Source organism: Nycticebus coucang, chromosome 7 (assembly GCF_027406575.1).
Source record: "Nycticebus coucang isolate mNycCou1 chromosome 7, mNycCou1.pri, whole genome shotgun sequence".
NCBI lineage: Eukaryota > Metazoa > Chordata > Mammalia > Primates > Lorisidae > Nycticebus > Nycticebus coucang.
Genome location: NC_069786.1, coordinates 58,648,138 through 58,669,009, shown reverse-complemented (window position 1 = coordinate 58,669,009; position 20,872 = coordinate 58,648,138). Strand labels below are relative to the sequence as shown.

Below are 20,872 nucleotides of genomic sequence, written 5' to 3'. Positions count from 1 at the left end.
TATATTATTATTTTAAGTGGATAAAATTTACCCATTTCTTATATGAAAAAATATAAGCAAGGGAAAGCCAAGTATTTGGAAGGCAAGAAATTCTAGAAAGGGAGTTTACCAACACTGTCGTCTAATACAAAATCTTTCCTTCAGGCAGGGGAAAAAAATCTCATACAAAATATTTCACACACATAACACATGTACCTTTATATAGCATCTTTATTAAATTTATCATTGTTCCCTTATAGTATTTGTCACATTGCTTATGGCAAAAAAAGCTAATTCTTTTTATCTCCAGAGGCTACTATAGTAGTTGATACACAGTAGACACCAAACATGTAATGAATGAATGAATCAGTAAGTACAAGTAGTATAAACACTCCCACTGAGAATGCTTTTTTGTAGGTTGATTTTTCCACCAGTTATTCCATTTAACTTAAGTAAAATTACTAGCTCTCTCTTTGCCCCTGGTCATTCATGTTATTAAACCAATATGTAATGCCCCATTTTTTTCCCTTCCACAATTCAGTTGAATATTTACTGTTTTCTGATGCATCAGGCTCTTTCTAATTTTTGGAAATTTTCATATCTACATGGTGAAAAAACCAGAAAGAAGCTCACTGTATAACTTTCAGCAAGTCATTTACAGTTTCAGATATTAAAAGTCAAGAGCAGGGTACAGGCGAAACCTATTAAATGCAGAATACAAATGTCTACATATAATAACTAAGAAAATGCCATGAAGGAGACGTTGAACAGTTTGATGAGAATATTTCAGATTGTATATGAAACCAGTACATGTACCCCTTGATTGCACAAATGTACACAGCTATGATTTAACAATAAAAAAATAAAAATAAATAAATAAAGTCAAGAGTATATGAGTGTTATTTATAATTAACAAATTATATCTACTGAGTATATCAGAAGTGGGAAGCAAAATGGCATAAAAGTACTTGATATAACAATGAATAGGATGTAGGACTTCTTGGTTCAAACAACTCATCAGCTGAATGATTTTAAAATGATTCAGAAGTAATAATTGTCATGTTTATTGAGGACTCAGAATGGTGCTCAGGGAACCATCATTCCTGACTTAAGAAAATACATTATTTTATGAAAGTCAATTTGAACATTCAGGAAAAGGTATAGAAATTTAAGAAATGAATCAGTTGGATGGAATCCTAGGACATGGTTGCTAAACTACTTGCAGAAAGGTGGATACAAATTGAAAAGAGGAAAGAATCATAATAACAGTGATGGCTCTCATCATTACTACCCTGTGCATCGCATAATAAAATGCTTCCAAGAAGCCTGGTGAACCTCCATTTTAATGGCTGAATGTTCTTCTTTCCCCTCATAAAAGTTAAAAAAAAATGCCGAAATAATGGTTTCTTAAATACATAGACTATATTGATTGCTTATTTTGGATAAAACATAGGGTAAGACTCACATTTCTCATGTCTACCTAGACCTTTATAGTTTTCTAATCACATTCACATTACCCATATAATATTATGTCTCACAACATTTTTACAAGGTGGATAGATCAGGCGTGAGTGTAATCATGATAGAAAATTGAGCATAAGGCTAATGAGACTATGACCAACATTCAATTCTCAGGGCCTCTGCAAGCTTTTTTCAGACTTTCCCTTAGAGGCACTCAAGCTTTCAAAACACTAACTCCTAAGACATTTAGAGAAGGTTTTAATGAGTGGTGTGTGAAAGTGTTAAAAGGATCCGTGCTCCCTCAGCCCCCAGTTTGTACTATGGCAGACTCTTCCTAAATTCTTCATCTGGTGATTAGGCCAAGGTGGGTTTCAAAGCTACTTCCTTTGTCCTCACTCCTCCTAAAGGTTAACTTCTCTACACATCTCCTTCATCCACCTTAGTCCTTCCCCTCCAAAAGACCTTCATTAGCTAAAGGAATTTACTGCTCAGATTTTATAACAAGGACCCATTTATGTATATAAATTATTTCTAGATCCATTTAGAAGGAATTATACATTGAGTAAAACCATAAACAAACAAAAAAACAGCCCTGGAAAAGAGAAAAGAAAAGCTCTAGCCAGGGAGAAGAAAATGAATAGTTAGAGAAAAGAAAATGGATTGAAAGACAAGACAGAGAGAAGACAGAGGGAAACAGAAAGAAAGGGAGCTTTTTGCTTTTGAGAAAAAGAGCAACACTGGATTTTGGCTTCTTAATTCTGTTACTCCTCCCTGAGGGACTCTCTTCTCTTATCTTTCCCTTCCTTGAAGTTTTAGCAACTCAAATAAGTTTAAAGAGGGAAAAAGGTGAGACTTACTGGGAGAATGGAAGATGCTGTCAGTATTAAAGAAATTTTAAACAATTAAACTCTATGACTCAGAAGCAACTCAACCTGGACTCAAATGCTGCCACCAACTCTTCCTTCATCCCATGTCTGTATTTCTCCTAAAATGATGCACCTCATAAAAAAAGAGAGAGATAAGCCTGGGCGCTGTGGCTCACACCTATAATCCTAGCACTCTGGGAGGCCGAGGCAGGTGGATTGCCTGAACTGAAGGATTGAGACCAGCCTGAGCCAGAGTGAACACTTGTCTTTAAAAATATAGTCGGGCATTGTGGTGGGCACCTGTAGTCCCAGATACTCAGGAGGCTGAAGCAAGAGAATCACTTGAGTCGAAGAATTTGAGGTTGCTGTGAGCTGTGATGCTACGGCACTCTACCAAGCACGACAAAGAAAGACTCTGTCTCAAAAAAAAAAAAAAAAGATGCATCTCATCTCAGATTCTCAGGCAAATTTCCTCAAAGTGTTAAAAATTAATGGTAAAGTATTTCCAGATTAAAATCAGACTGTCCACAGCAGTGCCTGTAGTTCAGTCGGCAGGGCGCTGGCCAGATACACCTAAGGTGGCAGGTTCGAACACAGACCCAGCCTGCTAAGCAACAATGAAGTTGCAGCCAAAAAAAAGCTGCACGTATGGCACGTGCCTGTAGTCGCAGCTACTTGGGAGGCTGAGGCAAGAGAATTGCTTAAACCCAAAGGTTTGAGGTTGCTGTGAGCTGTGATGCCACAACACTCTACCCAGGGTGACAGCTTGAGACTTTGTCTCAAAAAAAATAAAAAAAGGAAAGAAAGAAAGAAAATCAGACTGCCTGAACTCAGATAACAACTCTATATTATTTATTTACACCAAGACTTGGACAGTGACTCCAACCTATAGTTTCTTTACCTATCACATGCAAAGAATAATGATAGAGTTATTGTAAAAGGTTTAAAATGCTTAGAAGAATGTCTGAACCCAGCAAATGTGTTATTTTTTTAAAACAACTTGAGTAAGTCTCCAATTATTCAATCATACGTTCAGACTGTAAGAAAACAGGGACTTTGGAACAACAAGTTTGAAGTCAGAAAGAGAGGGACATTTGCAAGGCAAGAGGTGGAAAGTTTGCTGAGCAGGCCAAGCAATAGATGCCACCACAGAGATCCTAAATACTTGTCTGCCTACAATAGCACTTCCTTCATTTAAGCTCACTGGAGAAGGTTTCTAATTAAACCCCTGATATAGATCCTGGTATAACCGTAGCTGTAAATGCAGATGAAGAAAAAATGTGGATATTCAATAAATATCATATGGTCTAAAGATAATTATGCTGTCAATGTTTTCAGAGTAACAAAAATAAGCTTATTTTTGCTCTATGTGTCAATTGGATGTAAGCATAGAAAACTTTTATAAGGCGTTCATAAACTCAGAGATCACAGCCAAGTAACTAGAATGATACAGAAATTGTAATTAGTTGCTATTCTACATGTAAAGAATGTATTGTTCATAAGTGAAAGAGTAATATTCTGTGCTGATCTTTCTAAGGAAGTTTTGTAAGAATGCAAATCTAGAGACATTTTAAATGTGCTGTTCAAAAGACCTTATTTAGGTATTCAATAAAGCATATATTTAAAAGGGAAAATCCTTGTTGAGCAGATGCTGCAAGGAAATAAAATATTGAAGCTGAGCTTATTTGTATGCATACCAGACACTAAACATTTCTGGTGTAATTGGGTTTTAAACACAAATGATTCACTACTTTTAATCACATTAAGAATACTAGTATATGGCTCAGAACATACTATTTAGAGGAATAATGAGGAAAGGATTGTTACTGTCACTTCATCTAAAATCAAACTATTGAAGGTAATAAGGTAATATTTCGCACTATTGAAGGTAACTAAGTGATTGTACCTTTCAAACCTAAGGGTCACAAACGTTAAAGGGATGCAGAACTATTGCCTGCTCCTCTTAACTCCACAGGAGAAATAGCATTATCTGAGGACTGAATAAATAGCACGTCTTGCACACATGGTGAATTTCTTTAAATATAAGAAGTAGTTGTTGAGTTTAATAAAAATATAAAGTAATTTAAAATATTTACTGAACAGTGGTTTGGGGGAACTTATTTCCTCTTTAATACAGAACAGAGTATTATGTGTGAATTTGAGAAAAAAAACTTTTCAAAATTTTGTCAGATGGTACTTAAACTGGAACATGTTTGCAGCCCCTGTTTTAGATTTCCACTACTGTGCCATGATTCTCAACTATATCCAAGTGTTGCTGATAATAAGTCAATATTCTATTAGCTTTCATAAACTAATTTATAACATTAACAAATTATCTGCTATACACCACACAATTGATTAACATAGTGAAAATACTAAGGCACTTTCCCCTTAAGCTACTTTATTATTTCTCATTTTCAGTAAACACATGTTACTAGATATTGATTGAAAACTTTGCACGGATGAACCGTTGTAATTGGTGAGACTCTGAAGCCTAGTTTAGGCAATCTTAATAGCAAAATTCAGGAAGATAAATGGAAACAAAATACCTATTATCATCTAGAAAATAATTACTGACAAATTTGTAACAAGTTTGAATCATTTCAAAATTCTCTATTTTTAAAAGTTCTAGAAGCTTTACTTCTCCACTCTTTTTCTTTTCTTTTCTTGCTTCTTCCCTTTCTCCCCCCTTTCTCTACTTTTCTTCCTCCCTTTATTTTAGTCCTTAATCCAATCAAACCTGGCTTGCAACTTCTTTCCAACTACTTTAGTAATAAATCCAAGAGAAATTATTTAATATGTCTTTAATCCTCTTGAGTTATAGTGCACCCACGACTTATATAGTTCAAGAAATTGGGCTGAGAAGCCTTGATTGGTTAATCGACTGTCACCTCTGAAAATGCACCTTGACTTGTGATGGAGGTCTACGTGAAAGATGACCCTTTTCTGTCAAGTCTGCTCCTGCTGTGCCAGGTTGGGCTGTTCTCCCCACAGTCCAATGATATCATATAGCTACCCCTCCTCAGGGAACACACCACTTTCTAGGACCTGTGTGTGCGACAAGGTTGCAGGTCTCCACCATTAACAGGACAATTAATTTATATCTCTGGATGGGACCACTTACCTTCTAATCCAGGAAGATGAAGGTCTTTATTCTCCCTCCTGTGTAGGGTACCATATAATGATCCTTTCAGGGTACCATATAATGGGTACCATATAATGATTCTCCCTCCTGTGTAGGGTACCATATAATGATCTAAAAGAAGTCCAGATCCAGCCCATAGCTCCTCTATCTGGGAAGGAGTGGAACCTACCTTTCCTTTCTTGAGGAGGCAAAAATTTCTCAGGTCATTTTTTAATGAGAAATTTTTATCGGACTATCCTATTATAGTGTAATATTTGATGATTCTTTGTGTCATCTTTTGTTTCCTCATATAACTAATTTTTCCTTCATATTCCCTTGGTCTTGGAATGCATTTATAATGGGACCCTTAAATTTCCTCCTATGCATGGAAAATCATGAGAGTTCAATGCTTAGCTAAAAGGCAATAAAGTTTTATTGCTTATTTGCTTTTAATTTTTATGGAAACTTCTATAAATTGACTCACATTTTAAGTATACATGGTAAACCTATAAGTGGATTTAATGGTAAAGGCTTTGGTATAGGAAATAATTCCTACTAAATTTAATGTTTTATCAGAATTGCTTGATTATATATTGGTTTCTAAAGCATTAACACAACTATGGATATATATTTCAAAAACCAACTAAAATAAAGTTATTTTTTAAAGCTACAGAGTTTCTTCAAAAATTTTGCCTTCTATTTATTTAGAAATGATTGGTTTTTCACTTTGACTAAACAATATATCCTCCAATTACTATAAGCTGGCTGCTTGTTCTGAATTCTTGTTCTGAATTCTGCTTGTTTGTCTACATAGAACCTCAGGGAATTGTCACCCATCCAGGGAACTGTCACCTGTCCAGGGAACTTTCTCGGACTTTCCTCTTTGTTCCAGTCCTATGTTCCATGTTTCCTAAAACAAACTCATTAAATGTTTTTTTGTTGTAGTTAATTCAATATTTATTCAGCTCTTACTATGTTTCAGGTTACAACAGATCCCATGGAGAAAAGATGGCTATTTTTTCATTTCTCCTGGTGTTAAACCAGGTTTAGGTTTAAATCTCCAGTTTTGCTTATTGTTCTGACTATTTTTGTGCCCAAGTACAGTGAGCTTACTGCCCAAGTACAGTAAGCTTATTCCTTACTCTCAATAAGTGAGCTTATTGAGAGTAAGGAATATTACACTGGTGCTGCATGGCAGGGCCTCACGTGCATTCAGTGGTTGCTCCCATCAAGTGTGGCACTCAATGGTAGGGTCATTAAATTATGAGAGAAACTGGATAACTTGGCATAATTGTCTCAAGAAGCAGGATCTTCAGCTTCTATTTACTTGTCCTAGACATGTATGCTCTAGTAACTACTTTGTGATCAATCTAGGGCCTGACATCATATGTTCCCAAGATAGGTGGTGAAAATCCTTTCACACCCTTCTCTGTAACATGATTGTAATCCCCCCCCAAAAAAAATTATATCTGCACTGAAGTTCCTTTATTTTACTTAAATTTGGTAACTGAGATATGTGTGGTCAAAAGTTTCTAAGGATATAACTTTTTTGTGTGGAGGGTGTGGGGAGAAGTGGCTAATTCTATAATCATTTTAGGAAGATTTTGTTTTGTTTTATATTTCTCACCACATTTAAATTTTAGCAATAAAGCTGCATCATTTCATCAAAGGTCTGATTATAACTGCACTTTTGTAAGGGGGGGGGGAAATGCATTAAATAGACTAATTGAGGAACCTGAAGGGTAGTCATTAAAATCAGCTGCCTTTTCAATACATGCTGAGAAATTTGTGTGTGAGCCTTTCTTTCAAATGATGCTATTTCAATCATGCCTAACATTTAAATCTCTAAACACTGATATTCCCATTTTAATTTTAGTTGGCACCAGAAGGAAATGGTAAAACAGCAGATGATTACCTCAATAATTTATTCCACATTTTATAACAGCTTTACAGATTCAAATAAAAAATAATAATCTAAAAATGAAATATACACACTAAAATTAAACATAGAAAAAAATATTCTGAAACAAAGAATTTTTTTTTTCCCTCACAACTTCCCAAATTGTAGAAAGTAAATTCCACAGTGAAGGGTAAAAAGGAACTAATTTTACCCCTGGTTATGTTTGATGACTAAGTTGGGCTTTAAAACATTGATATTGATTCAGGCCCTATTAATTTAAATTTTGTGATTATTTAGTTAAAAATTTAGTTAATGTTTGTATTTGAATTTGCATTATCAAAAAGTAAATCTGTATAAACACCCTCCAGATAAGTTCAATTTTCTTTAAAGCAAGTCCTCTAAACACCTCAATTCAGTTTAGTTAATAGTTCAGCTGTGGGGTTTTTCCATTCTGGGATACTTCACTTAGGATAATGTTCTCCAGTTGCTATGTAAGGCATTTCATTCCTTTTTATGGCTGAGAAGTATGACATGATGTGTATTTACAACATTTTCTTTATCCTCTCTTTGATGTATGGGCAGTTAGGTTGATCTCATACATTTGAAATTGTGCATTGTGATGTGCTACACATTCAGGTCCAGGTGTCTTTTTGATAGAAAGAATTATTTTCCTTTGGATAGATACCCAGTAATGGGACTGATGGATCGAATGCTAGGTCTATTTTTAGTTCTTTGAGGAACCTTCATGTTGTTTTCATAACAGTTATACTAACTTAAAGTTGCACCCGTACTGTATGAGCATTTCTTTTTCACTCTATCCACATTGACAGCTAAAAATAATAGCTGTCAATGTGGATAGAGTGAAATTATGATGGGGGAAGGTGATATCTCATTGTGGTTTTAATTTCTCCCATGATTAGTGATGTAGAGCATTTTTTCATGTGTTTGTTGCCCATTAACTATTTTATTTTGAAAAGACTCTGTTCATGTCTTCTGCCCACCTTTGAATGGGGTGTTTGGTTTTTTTCTTGCTGATTTATCTTTTTCTTACTGTGTTCTGTGTAGATTTTGGATATTAGTCTTTTATTGGATGTGTGGTCCACAAATATTTTCTCTCCCCTTTGTAGATTGTCTATTTATTCTATACATTTTTTCCCTTTCCATATGGAAACCTTTTTACTGTAACTCTCCCTCATTTATCTGTTACACCTATATTGCCATTTAGATGTGCAATCTTGCCTAAGCATTTTATCTACATTTTCTTCTATAATTTTATTGCTTCAATTATTGCATTTAAGTCTTTAATATCTCTTAAGTTTTTTTTTAATATGGCAAGACATAGGGATACTGTTCCATTCTTCTGGATGTGGCTATCTAGTTTTCCCAGAACCATTTATTGAATAGGGCATCCTTTCCCCAGTGTTATGTTTTGTCTGCTTTGTTGAAAATCAGCTGTGCATAGCTTGGTTCTCTCTTTTAAATCAAAATCTACATTAATAATGTTACACAGAGTCCTAACTAAATGCTCCTGAGAGACACTGCACAAGTCAACAAACTATAATAAAGTGAGTTAGTAAACTTTGGGGTTTTATTATATTATGTAATAAATGCTTACTTTGACATCAAGTGTATAGGAAATATCCTTTGTTCTAAACAAAAGAAATAAATTCTTTTGGAAAAAGTGATAAATTTTATTGCTATTTTTCTATGGGAAAAAAGTTAGAGAACATTAAACAGAAATAAGTCTATAAAGCAAGAGACTTTGCCTTCCTGAAAAGACATATTGTGGCAGGTATTAGATATGAGCACAGTAGTAGGTTTCCAGCCCAGTCTAGAGCCAATGGCCAGGCAATTCTTGGGCCATAGTTAATTGCTTCCAAAGTGATTTTTGTTAGGATTCAATCAAAACTGATTTTCAAACAATCTGTAAAAGTTTGCTAAGTGCTGAATTCAGTGGCTTCATCATAGCCTTATTTTTTTCTTTGCCATTTTATTCTTTTGCATATGAAGAAATTAATTTCTCTTGGTTTGACTGTTGTGAAAATCTCTTTCAGTCTTTTCCAGCTGTCTTTCCTCTAGCTATCCCTCAAACCAGGTAATCTTTTAAATGTCAATGTGAATTCCCCAAAGTTCTGTCCCTGGACCTACTCCTGGGCTAGCATTTCAACAATTGCATTTGTTTGTGTAATTTATGAATTTATAGACCCAGCCCTGATCTTTTACATGTTACCTAGATACCGCCACATGGGAATTCTGCTAGTATCTCAATCTCTCTTTATGTTGAAAACTGCTGTAATTATTTTAACTTCTTTCCCTCATGTTGTTTACTTGCTCATCCGCTAATATCAGTTTTAATAGAAATCTCAACTTTTTTCAATAATTTCTATGTCTTCCACATCCCTTATGAAATCATTTTCCAAAGTTATTGATTCCTTCTATGTGATATCTTTCTTTTTCCTTCTCTTTCTGTTTTCCTGTTCTCATTTATGCTACCCTTATATGCCTTAAGTCTGCTGCCTCTTGGTTTATTGCAACAATCCCTTCTCCCTTCCTTATTTTCAGTTACTTCCTTCTCAAATTCTTCCTTTATTTTTATGACAGTCATTGTGCTAGTTTGGTATTACACAGTCTGGGAAATGAAAGACTATTTCTAAGGATATTATACTGAGAGTGATAAATAATATTGTCATTTAATACATAAACATCTATCATTATTATTCTCTTGTATTTGGATAGCATTTTATCCTATTCAAAATGGCTTTGTATTCATGACGAAAATGACAACTATATGAGTTTGTTAAGCTTTTAATAGGAAGAGAGAGTAAAAAGAGAATCTAAACAGGAAGGAGCAATAATACTTAAACCCAAAAGCATTCATCTAGGAAATCTTATTAGCAAAGAAGCGTGAGCAGCTTGTTACAAACTAATTTAAAAATTATTAAATGCAGTAGTCCCATCGGCAGCAATTTCTCTATGATGCCAGCTGAAATAGTATAGAATTAATGTTTTTAGTTTTAACAGAATTGACTCCAACTAACATAAATAAGAAGGAAATTACTGAAAGAATATTAGGCATTTGCTGACTCAATGTGAGGAGGCATTTAGTGTAGCACCACTGTTAGGGTAGAATAGAACACCCAGTGTTTAAATCTCTTTGCTGTCTGTTCATATTCTTTACTTGAGATGCAGATTTTGGGGAGGACCTGAATGGACTGGCTTACTAATATTACTAATATTCATGGGTTTCTATGAAATTAGAATGTATGTTGCCAATATAGAAACTGACTATGACAGAACACTGTGTTGAAGAAACCTGAAATGTGAGCATTTTTCACATTTAACCAGGCCAAATGAAAGCAACAAAAAATAGAATTAGGACTATTTGGGATGACCCAGGAGAGTAAATGTTAGAACATTCCCAATAGATGCCATCCATCCTCACAATGAGCAAAGAAGAAAGAGAGAAACAAAGATCAGGACTCAATTAGGAGCACTGAAAATTTAGGGTTGCACTTATTGGTTAAATGCATTCTTGATAAACTTTAAAATTTTTCTTTCAAAATTAAACTGGGATGGATCATTATTAGTCAGGAGTTCTTAATCTTCTATTGTGCCACATGCCTCTTTGACATTCTGGAGAAGTCTTTGAAGCCCACCTTGGAATAATTTTTCAAATTTATAAAATAAAATTCATAGGAAACTAATGTTTTTAAAATGACTTTCAAAACGGAGATTATGTTTTTGGCATATAAATGTAGGCTTCTTCAATAACACATCAACTAAGACCTGAAGTGATGATTTCAAAGAAGTGACATGTAAATAATGTTTACGGTATCTGCAATATTGTAGTTGATGTGGAAGTATCTAAAGATAGTTTTCTTCTAGCAGTAAACTGGTAGAATTTTTTTTTTTTTTTTGAGGCAGAATTTCACTTTGTTGGTGAAAGTGAGGCTCAGTAGAGTGCGATGGAATCATTTCTCATAGCTACCTCAAGCTCAGGCTCAAGAGATTCCCCCTTCCTCAGCCTCCTGAGTAGCTGGGAATACAGGGCACTGTCAGAAGCCCAGCTTTTTTTTTTTTTTTTGCAGTTTTTGGCTGGGGCTGGGTTTGAACCCGTAACCTCCGGTAGATGGCTCACCCTACTCCGTTCAGCCACAGGAGCCGCCCAAGCCCAGCTATTTTTAGAGATAGGGTCTCACTCTTGCTTAGGCTGGTCTTGAACTTCTGAGGTCAAGCAATCCACCCATCTCAGCTTCCCAAAGTGCTAAGAGTACAGGCATGAGGCACCACGCCCAGCCCAAAGTGGCAAAAATTTTAATGCCACTGAGATGAAAACTTTCTCCTCCAAGTTACTAGACTTCCTGAACTATAGCTAAAAATCTCTGATCTAAGAAAATGTCAAAGTATAATTCTGCCTGAACTCAGAAAAATTATTTAGGTAATTTCTGCTTATATTTTTAACCCTATATTTTTATCTGAAAAGTCACTTTCATTTAAAAATTAAAAAGCAGAAACCATTAGACAAAATAGGACATAGCTGACTTGTTTTTTAGAAGATGGAAGCTACTTACTAGAAAGCAAGCAAATACTTGAAAAAAACAAAGTCTATTTTCTTCTTGTAAATTCTTCTCTGTGTTTTCCATGATTCTGGGTAGTTAGATATTGATTGGTTTGCTCTTAGAGAGATTTGGCATTTTATTTTAGCATTAAACAACATAGTTTCTTTCTGCTGAAAATTCAGTGGGTTATAGAGGTACTTCCTTTTCAACATATTTGAGGTAATATTTTATATAACGAATTATTTGCAATATCAACCTTCATCTTAGGTTAATATAACCATTAGTAAGATTTACTGAGATGTAGAAAATATAAATTATGGCATAAAAGAGACTAAAGGAGGAAAGCTAGAGGAGAGTTTAAGATAAATAGAACAATGTAAATTAGCACATTACTTCTCTAATTTCTTCTACTTGTTTTATACAATATTTCCCTAGTAGAACAATATATAATAATAAGATACTTCGGCGGAAAGTAATGTTGCTATATAAAGCACAACATGGACTTCTGTTTCTATTTTAATTCATTCTCTGGAAAGTATGAGTGCCTTTTTCTTACAAGAAAGTTTAAAGGTAGTATTATGTAGGATAAGAAACCTGAGCTATCCAGAATCTGACAGGCCTGAGTGCCATGTTAACTGACTGTTCTGAGACCATACTGCTTCCGTAGAAGAGCGCTGGGATAGAGTCGTGCTCCAGTTGTTGTTGGTGGTGGCTGGTTGCTTGTTTGCTTGCTTTTTAACTTGGCCTGGAAATTGAGTATAGAAACTAAGTCTTGGCAAATTCAGAGAAGAAAGCAAAAAAAGCCAGTTAAAATTTGGTTTTTACTTATTGTTTTCGGTTCATTGAGGATTAGTTTATACTGTTTGCATTTGTTAGGTAAAGTTCCTCTTATAATTATATCCTGCCCTCAAGAGGGTGTGCCATAAACTGTAACTCCCAACCCTCTCTCTCCTCCCCTGTCCCTTCCCTTTGTTGTCCTGCCTCTCACCTTGAATTGAGTTTTTCTCTTATGTGGGTATGTATTAGATCATCTACTGGCTTCATATTAGAACTGAGTACATTGGGTTATTGTATCTCCAATCTCATGATACAAAGAACAATTGAGAATACAAATTTATAATAACATGAGAAAAAAGCGGTAAAGATTTTGAGTGAGTCTTTTTTAAATTTAGCATGTTTTCCATATAAATATTGAGAAGCATAACTTTTTGCCCATGTGTGAGAACTTTACAAAAACAGTTCCAAGGTGATACATTCTTCCATATACCCCCCCAAATCAGAGTCAAATAAAATTTAAATACTGATGAAATTACATAAATCCAACTGTCTTACAGTGTTAAATGCATCTATTAACCTGCCTTTCACTTTTATAAATGGCTTAATGTATTTTTTGTATAACTCTAAATTATCTTTAGTAGAAGTACATCATATAAATTTATTCAACAATATAATCTTAACTTTGAAAATGTTTTATCATTTTATTGGTTATGTAAATTACCTGACTTCTGTAACCATTTTATTCACTATAACATGAAGCTTGTCCAAACCAATAACATTTTTTTATTTTTAAGTCACTCAGAATTTCTAAATCTTGTATTTCTTTTATTATACGGTCTATGCTAAAATCTATCCAGTATTTTCTCACGTGAATTTTTTTTTTACCCTGTGAGATTAAAAGTTAAGTTCTAGTGCATTCTCCATACTTTCTGTATTTCCATCCACAGTGCAGCAAAGCTAACATTCTCTGTAGATTACAGCCTCTTACCACCTTCTCGATGTGGTACCACCTTGAAGCTTATGTCCCTGTGTGTTCTGTTGACTCGTGGGCTTTGCATAGGCTGATCTTCTATTGTTAAAGATTTTAAAGTTTTCATTCATATCTCCTCCAGGTTGATGGGTTGAATCCCAAGCTGTCATTCCTTTCAATTAATCTTATTAAACTTCCTAGGCGCATATAAATCCCCAGTGTAAGTTTCATATTTGAAATGCTTCGAAGACCCATTCTGAATATTTTTTTCCAAGTGATTCATTTCTTTCACAGAATTTCTTTATACCTTCATACGTTCCTCCAATGCAGGAACGTCTCCTTCCTTCATTCAATCCTTATTATCATCTTTACATTCTAATCACTTCTATGCTCTTCATTAGCACCACTATTTTCTAGGAGTTTGCCTTTTGCGACATCTTGCTTTTTAGTATTTCCTGACATGTTTGGTTTCTCTGTGTACTTCTTGCCTAACTATAATTCAAGTGTTTTGGAGATTGGCTAACTTGATGACTGGCTACCTTCTGTAAAGTGCTCAAACGTCAGCTTCTTATCAAGGTTTACTATTTAAATTTATGATTTGCTTCTCCCACACATCCTTGTTATCCCCATACTTCAGGGCTTCTTAGTCTGCTGAATGTTTTACTTTCACAATGTATGTAATTTTCATACGTTACATAATTTACATTTATATTAATGTTTATTATGTTGTTCATGTTTCTTACTAAAACAAAAAACTCACAAGAACAGAAATTTTTATTTTTGTCACTGATATATCCTATGAACATAGAATAGAACCCAATAGACAGAATGTGCTCCAGAAATAGCTGTTGAATGAATGAATAACATCTGTATCTGCTTTGTATCCCATTCTCATGCTTCTCAACAGTTAGTGCCGTGTGTTTCAAAACAAGGTGATCAAAAATCCTAATTAGGTAGATCTCCAGTCAAAAGAGAAAGAAAGTGAAGAAATGAAGGAAGTAAGGAAGGAAAAAAGGAAGAAAGAAAGGAAAGAGGAAAAAAGATCAAGAGATGTAGGCTAGACTTGGCTTTGTTAAGTATGGCTTTGTTCGTGTCATTTTTCCTTTGCTAATGGTGATAGCTCCATTATTTTCAGGAGTCCTTTGAAAATAAGGCAGAAGAAAACAGCCACTTATAAACTAATATCACAAGATTTATTATACTCTGTCTGGCAAACTTAAATTTTGGAAGAAAAACAGAATTATGAGGAAGGAAGAGAATGTCTGTTTAGCCAGCTGGATGAGCTGAATCAATGAGACTACTACATTTAAATAATCTTTATGCATGAAGAGTCTTCTATTTTCATTTCATCTTCAGTGCCTTGGCATAGGCATTTAATATTCCACATACACATAAAAAAGTTCATTAAACAGCTTGACTTGGCACTGAAAAATGAAGAATTAAATCAATCCATGGAATGGCATAAAAACTGAGGCAAGAAAAGAACTATTGTTCTTGCTGAAAAACATATGAAACATGAAAAAAGGTCAACCTGGGTATCAATGGGTAGCATATGAAGTCTAGAAGCTGCAGTGATGACATTTAAGATACATTTCACAGAAGCCATAACAAAACCCTGTGGTATGACGAGTCCTCTTTTGAATTTTGAGCATCTTGTAGGATTTCTCTGCAGACTAAGCAATAAAGGCATTTACATTTTCTTTGAGCAAGTCTACACAGACCATGTTTAGTGTCTTGTAAAGACTTCAAAATAACATGTTTGCTGTTGATCTCCAAAGATCATCATTTCAAGGATCATGTCTTTGATGGGCCTTTTAAGCCACACCTTGAACCACATTATCTCTGAACTATAGTGGGGCTGTCAAGAAAGGAAAGAAAAAAATCAGAATAAGTATTCGTTCATAGGTAAGGTAGACATGCTCTATCAATTACTGCATCTTTTCTTTGGGCTGAGGTAGGCAATAATGTAAGTAGTTTTTAATGGGACACTAGGTCATTATATAAAGCACTGCTTCTTTCAAAGATGAATCACACAAATATTGACTGCATATGAATAACAAGAATGCCATTCTATAATAGAAGTCACAAACCTCAAACCACCTGCTTTGTTTTGGTAGTTTTCCATCAGTGTTGTGTGCTCCTTTTTTCTGAAAAGCCTATAAATTCAGTTTAACTGGCAGAGTGATTTCAATTAGCAACCCAATGCACCTTGCTGAACTAGCCTTTTGTGTAGGATATTGAGTTCAGTTCTGCCCACACATTTGCCGTCACTCCACAGAATCCCAGCTGTTCAACTTACACCCAACTATAATGTATAAACAACACTTTTAAAAACACATCAGTAAGAAGCAATAAAAAAATAAGTACTCTGTTCTCAGTACTTAAAGTATATAATATGAGGTCTGACAATTAAGTTTGTGAACTCGCCTAGAAAAAGTGCTACTACATACCTCGTTGCTGGCTATTACTGTAACCGCCTTGGCAGTATGCCCCTTGGGAAACTGCACTGATGCCACCACCTATGCCACCCTTCAAAGCAATTCTGGAACTCTTTTTTTTGGAATGGCCATCAAGAGCTGTCATGAGCATTGACAATTAAGATCAAGAACTCATCCTAGAAAAAAATGGTTTGAAGAGTGGACTAAGCTATGGAGTTGGTGCATAGCTTCCCAAAGGGAGTACTTTGAAGGTGACCATAGTAATGTTCAGCTTTGAGGTATGTAGCACTTTTTCCAGGATGAGTTCACAAACTGAATTGTGTGACCTTGTGTGTACTTGCTGTTGAACACTCTTGGAACTGTGAGATACTGGCTTTTATCCTTTTCAATGCTAATGGATGAAGTTTTGATGCTTTCTCTTGTTATTTTGAACTCTCAATGTTGTTAAATCCTCAAAATCTAACCCCCATTTAGATAAAGTTTCTTTTTAAGATTCACAGTTTTCTTACTCATTTAATTGCTATTCACACCAGATGGCTTTTTTTATTTTTTGCTATCATATTTTTAAGACTTTCCTTATCACATCATCCAGTTCTTCCTCCACTCAATGGAATACTAGTCCGCTACAGTCTGGAGTTAAAGTTTAAATTTCTGAAAACAAATGCATTAAGTATATTTTCATAGGCAGTTTCTCTATTTTTATCTAACAAAATGATTAAGAATTTTTAAACATTTTTTTTCTTTGCTACCCCTTTGTCTCCATTCTCACTTCCTTGTAGGCGGAAAAAAACTAGATTTTTAATTATCCATGACTGATGACAGGATTATTTCCTTCATGGTAATCCAGGAAATACGAAAAAAAATTTTTTTTTGCTATTTTTTCCCCTTCGTTTATTTTATCGTAACTATGTGGAGAGGCTTCCGGGACAACTTAAGTTTTAAATGTTTAAAATGTTTTATTTAAATTTCCTCTGCTAATTATCTGTGTTATCCCTATTATGTTGCTTTACGGAAATAAAAATGAGCAAACATGATTTACTAATAGTTTGCTCCATTTTGACTGTGTGGCTTTGTTGGCATTTTATCTGATTTCCGTACCTGCTTAAGTTTATAGCAGGTTTCATTAAAGTTTCAGGATCTTTGTGATTTCATGAAATTAGGGTTTTGAACAAATCTGGAATGCATTTCAAATTTGATTTATTATTTCAGGCAAAAACTATATAAAGTTTGGCAGTATGATAGGAGTTTGGAGTTTATTTAAGTCAGGATCTCAAAAACAAAAAACCTCCAGGGATAAGAACCCGGAGGAACTAATGCTGACTTCGCTATAAATATTTTAAAGATAAAAATACTTTCTGACCTCTACCTCAATTTTTTTTGTATATTAACACTGATAACACTACTGTCCAAATCAGTCATCCTTTTACAGGACAAAATGACAAATCACTACTCGAAGATCATAAATTTTGCTGTAGCATTATTAAGAATGATTCTACTGAAATGCACAGTGAGTTTTACAATTATTAAAGCTATTTTCCAGCAATATTAGTTTCTATATTTATTTTGAAGTTCCAGCTTAAAAATAAAAACAACATATCTAAAGAAAAGGAGATTAAAGGAAAATAATTATGTGCTTGTTTTTAAAGATATTCAGATCTAGCAACTAAAACAGCAATATTTTATCTTAGGTTTATAATCCAGTAAGTTTATGAGATTCATTTTGCAAATTCTGCATACCCCAAAGTAACAATCTTTATTAAGTTACCTCAGTTCCAAGTATTAATGTCTTAGCTGAGCTGGGAAGTAGCAGATTTTGTATTTTAAAAGAAAAACACACACTAAACTATTCCTTAAGACTTTTTTTTTACTTGGAAAAAGCAAAAAGTATTTTTCATAGGAAAAAATCTGATAGGGCAGTGCCTGTGGCTCAAAGGAATAGGGTGCCGGCCCCATATACCAGAGGTGGTGGGTTCAAACGCAGCCCCAGCCAAAAACTGCAACAACAACAACAAAAATCTGATAGATAATTATAGAACTGTTTTCTCTAATACATGCTTAGAATAAAAATATGTACTGGCTATTATTTTTTCATTTTAGTCTTCTTGAATTATGATGAAACAAAAACACTTCAAGAAATAGAAAATGTTGTACTGCCGTGTATTCTTTATGCTACTGTATTTAGTATCAAGTTAGCCTCTTAAAAAATACCTTCTGGGGAGAATATCCATCTCTCATAGAATAGTCTCTTAAAGAAAGGCAATAGATGTCATACAGACTAGCTCTTGCTTATAGCAAGTTTTTATGGAAATTACCTTGTAGGAATTTTATTTTCAAACTACAGAAAAATCTAGACTAGAAGGCTTAACCTACATCACTTCCTAAATATCCCACCTGAAGTTCTTAGTCATTTATTTACTCTAAATAATGAGTTTTTTGTTGTTGTTTTTTTAAAGCCTATAAATAGAGACATGCTTATTTTGTCAAACTGCAGTTATTAAAGGTGGGTCAAATACAGTGGATGATGAATCCAGGGAGGTTATCCTATTTAAGGTAAATGAAGCTTAAAGCAGAACTGAGATTGAACTGACAAATGACTGTCAAATTGCTTCGTATTTCGTGACTGTTGACAAGACCTTCTGTATGCTCTCTCTCTTTATAGTGGGCTAAAAGCTCTGCTAGTCAAGTTCACATGAAGTCAAGGAGTGATACAAGGATATTCTCAAGTCGTAGTGGTTTAATGCCTTCCAGGGACAAAGCATCATTGAGTATTTTGGCTACCCGCAGGTCCAAAAGTAGTAGGTAAAATCTAATCAGCAAGATTGGTAATCTCTGATTACTTTCACAAAGTGGTTACTTCTGTGTGAGAACTGGCCAAAAGGGTAAGCAGGGTCTGAATATCAGTAGAACTTACACATCAATCTCATTTCTGGAATCACAGTTTAAAGTGGTAATTGAAAGTTCTATAAATCAGAATGAAACTATATGTGTAGAATGAGATGGTCAGTAGAACTAATGAGAATGTGCTGATGAGACATAGGAGGAATTGGGAATACCTGCCTGGTAGGGAAGTTTGTTGGCCTGGGGAGAACTTAATTATATTAAATACAAGTGAAAATAACAGAGCAATGGAGAAAAATTATTGTTTAATCTTAAAAGGTTTTATTGGCAGTAGCTACATACCTTAGAGAAACTAATGTCAAAAATTAACATTTGTTTAATGTCCACCATAAAAATATTGCCAAGTTTTTCTTGACACTGAGTATTCTGAGACTTATACTAGGACATTTACTAAGGTGGATCTTTGTGGCCTTATGAAACTTCTATGACTTGGGATTTAAGTAGTCAGACATGTTTGTCAGATTTTTTTACAATCTCACCAATGGATATGTTTATAAAGATGATTTCTTTCCTCTCTCTTAACTACTCTATTTCTCTAAAGATTTCTGAGTCAACATTTTCAGGGCATGGTGAATCCAAGCATTATATGGAATTTGAACTAAAAAAATGGTTCTCCCCTTTGTGTCTATAAAATATCTTGAAACAAATCCATTTTACCAGAACTTACATGAGGATGATGTTTACTAAGTAATTTTGTGAAGTTGGATCTTCCTTTTTCACCCACTAGTCCAATATATGAAGAAATTTTATTTCTTTGTAGATGAATTTCTTAATAATAGGCCACAGTTCTTGTCCTGTGATTAAAGTTTTTATGAATGACCCAGGAACTGGCAATCTAAAGTGGCATAATTTAAATTCTAAGGACTTCTTACAATCAGCCTTTCCTCTTTTTATTTCGGCTGTCATTTTTTGACTGAAATTCTGTCTTCCAGTAATGTTTATTGGTTTATAGGGCCACTCCATTAACACATGTTACATACCACTTTTTTTAAAAACAAGAAATATGATTGATCCAATATTCCACGTTTAGCAAGCCTGTATTTGGATTCTAGTTCTTAGCTAAGTTTTACTCATGTTAATGAGTTAGTCTTCTGTCATTTTCTCAATTTTCCTATGATAACATCCATGTTATCTGATACCAAGTTGAATTTGAAAATAGCCTCTGGTTTGTCTTCCTTTTAAAATCTTAAACGCATTCATTTTTTTCTCATTTTTCTATTTATTTTTTCCCTTTTCCCTTAATGATGTTATCACTTAGAAATTTCTCTCTCCAGAGCTTCTTTGAAGTTAACAATTTATTAATTTTTTAACATAAATGCACAAAATATAAAATCCAAAATGCTAAAAATGATATACAAAAAGGCTCTCACTTCTGGCCACCCACTTGTCGTAAGTTACCATGGTAACCAGTTACAGAGCAAGATGCAGATGGTAGACTGTATCATATAGAGCTATGTAGGAACTAAGGGGAGGGAAATAGGTTGACAGTGGCAATCAAGGAAATAGGAAGAAGCAGTAACTAGCAAGATCATCACTGAAGGAAAGAAAGCCTAGGCCCCAAATATGACAGGCAACCAGAGTTTCTGCTCGATCTCCAGCATTTGAGTCAGATTGCCGAAAGTAAAGAATAACACTCCTATTCATGTAGTACCTGAAGGTATTACCTCTGAGACATTTCTTAATCTCTTGTACTTTGTATCCTGATAAAAGAACTCCCACTCCCTGTGGTAATTGGAGCATGTCTTTAATTCTTGTTGGAAGATCCATTAACATATGTCACAAATGAGATACGTGTCTTTGCTAAACTTCAAGTGTACCATCAATCATAGGGAGGTCTCCTGATCTATCTATCTCTCTGTACTTCTCTTCAGTAGAAGCAAGATAAACCTAGAATATAGAG

The 20,872-nt window shown here is 34.4% G+C and overlaps 1 protein-coding gene across 2 annotated transcripts in view; it reads left to right on the top strand.

Annotated features, from left to right (window-relative positions):
* The window catches only part of KCNH7 (potassium voltage-gated channel subfamily H member 7), a 542,346-nt gene that overhangs the window by 83,992 nt on the left and 437,482 nt on the right, over positions 1-20,872 (top strand). The gene's annotated exons all lie outside the window — the stretch shown is intronic.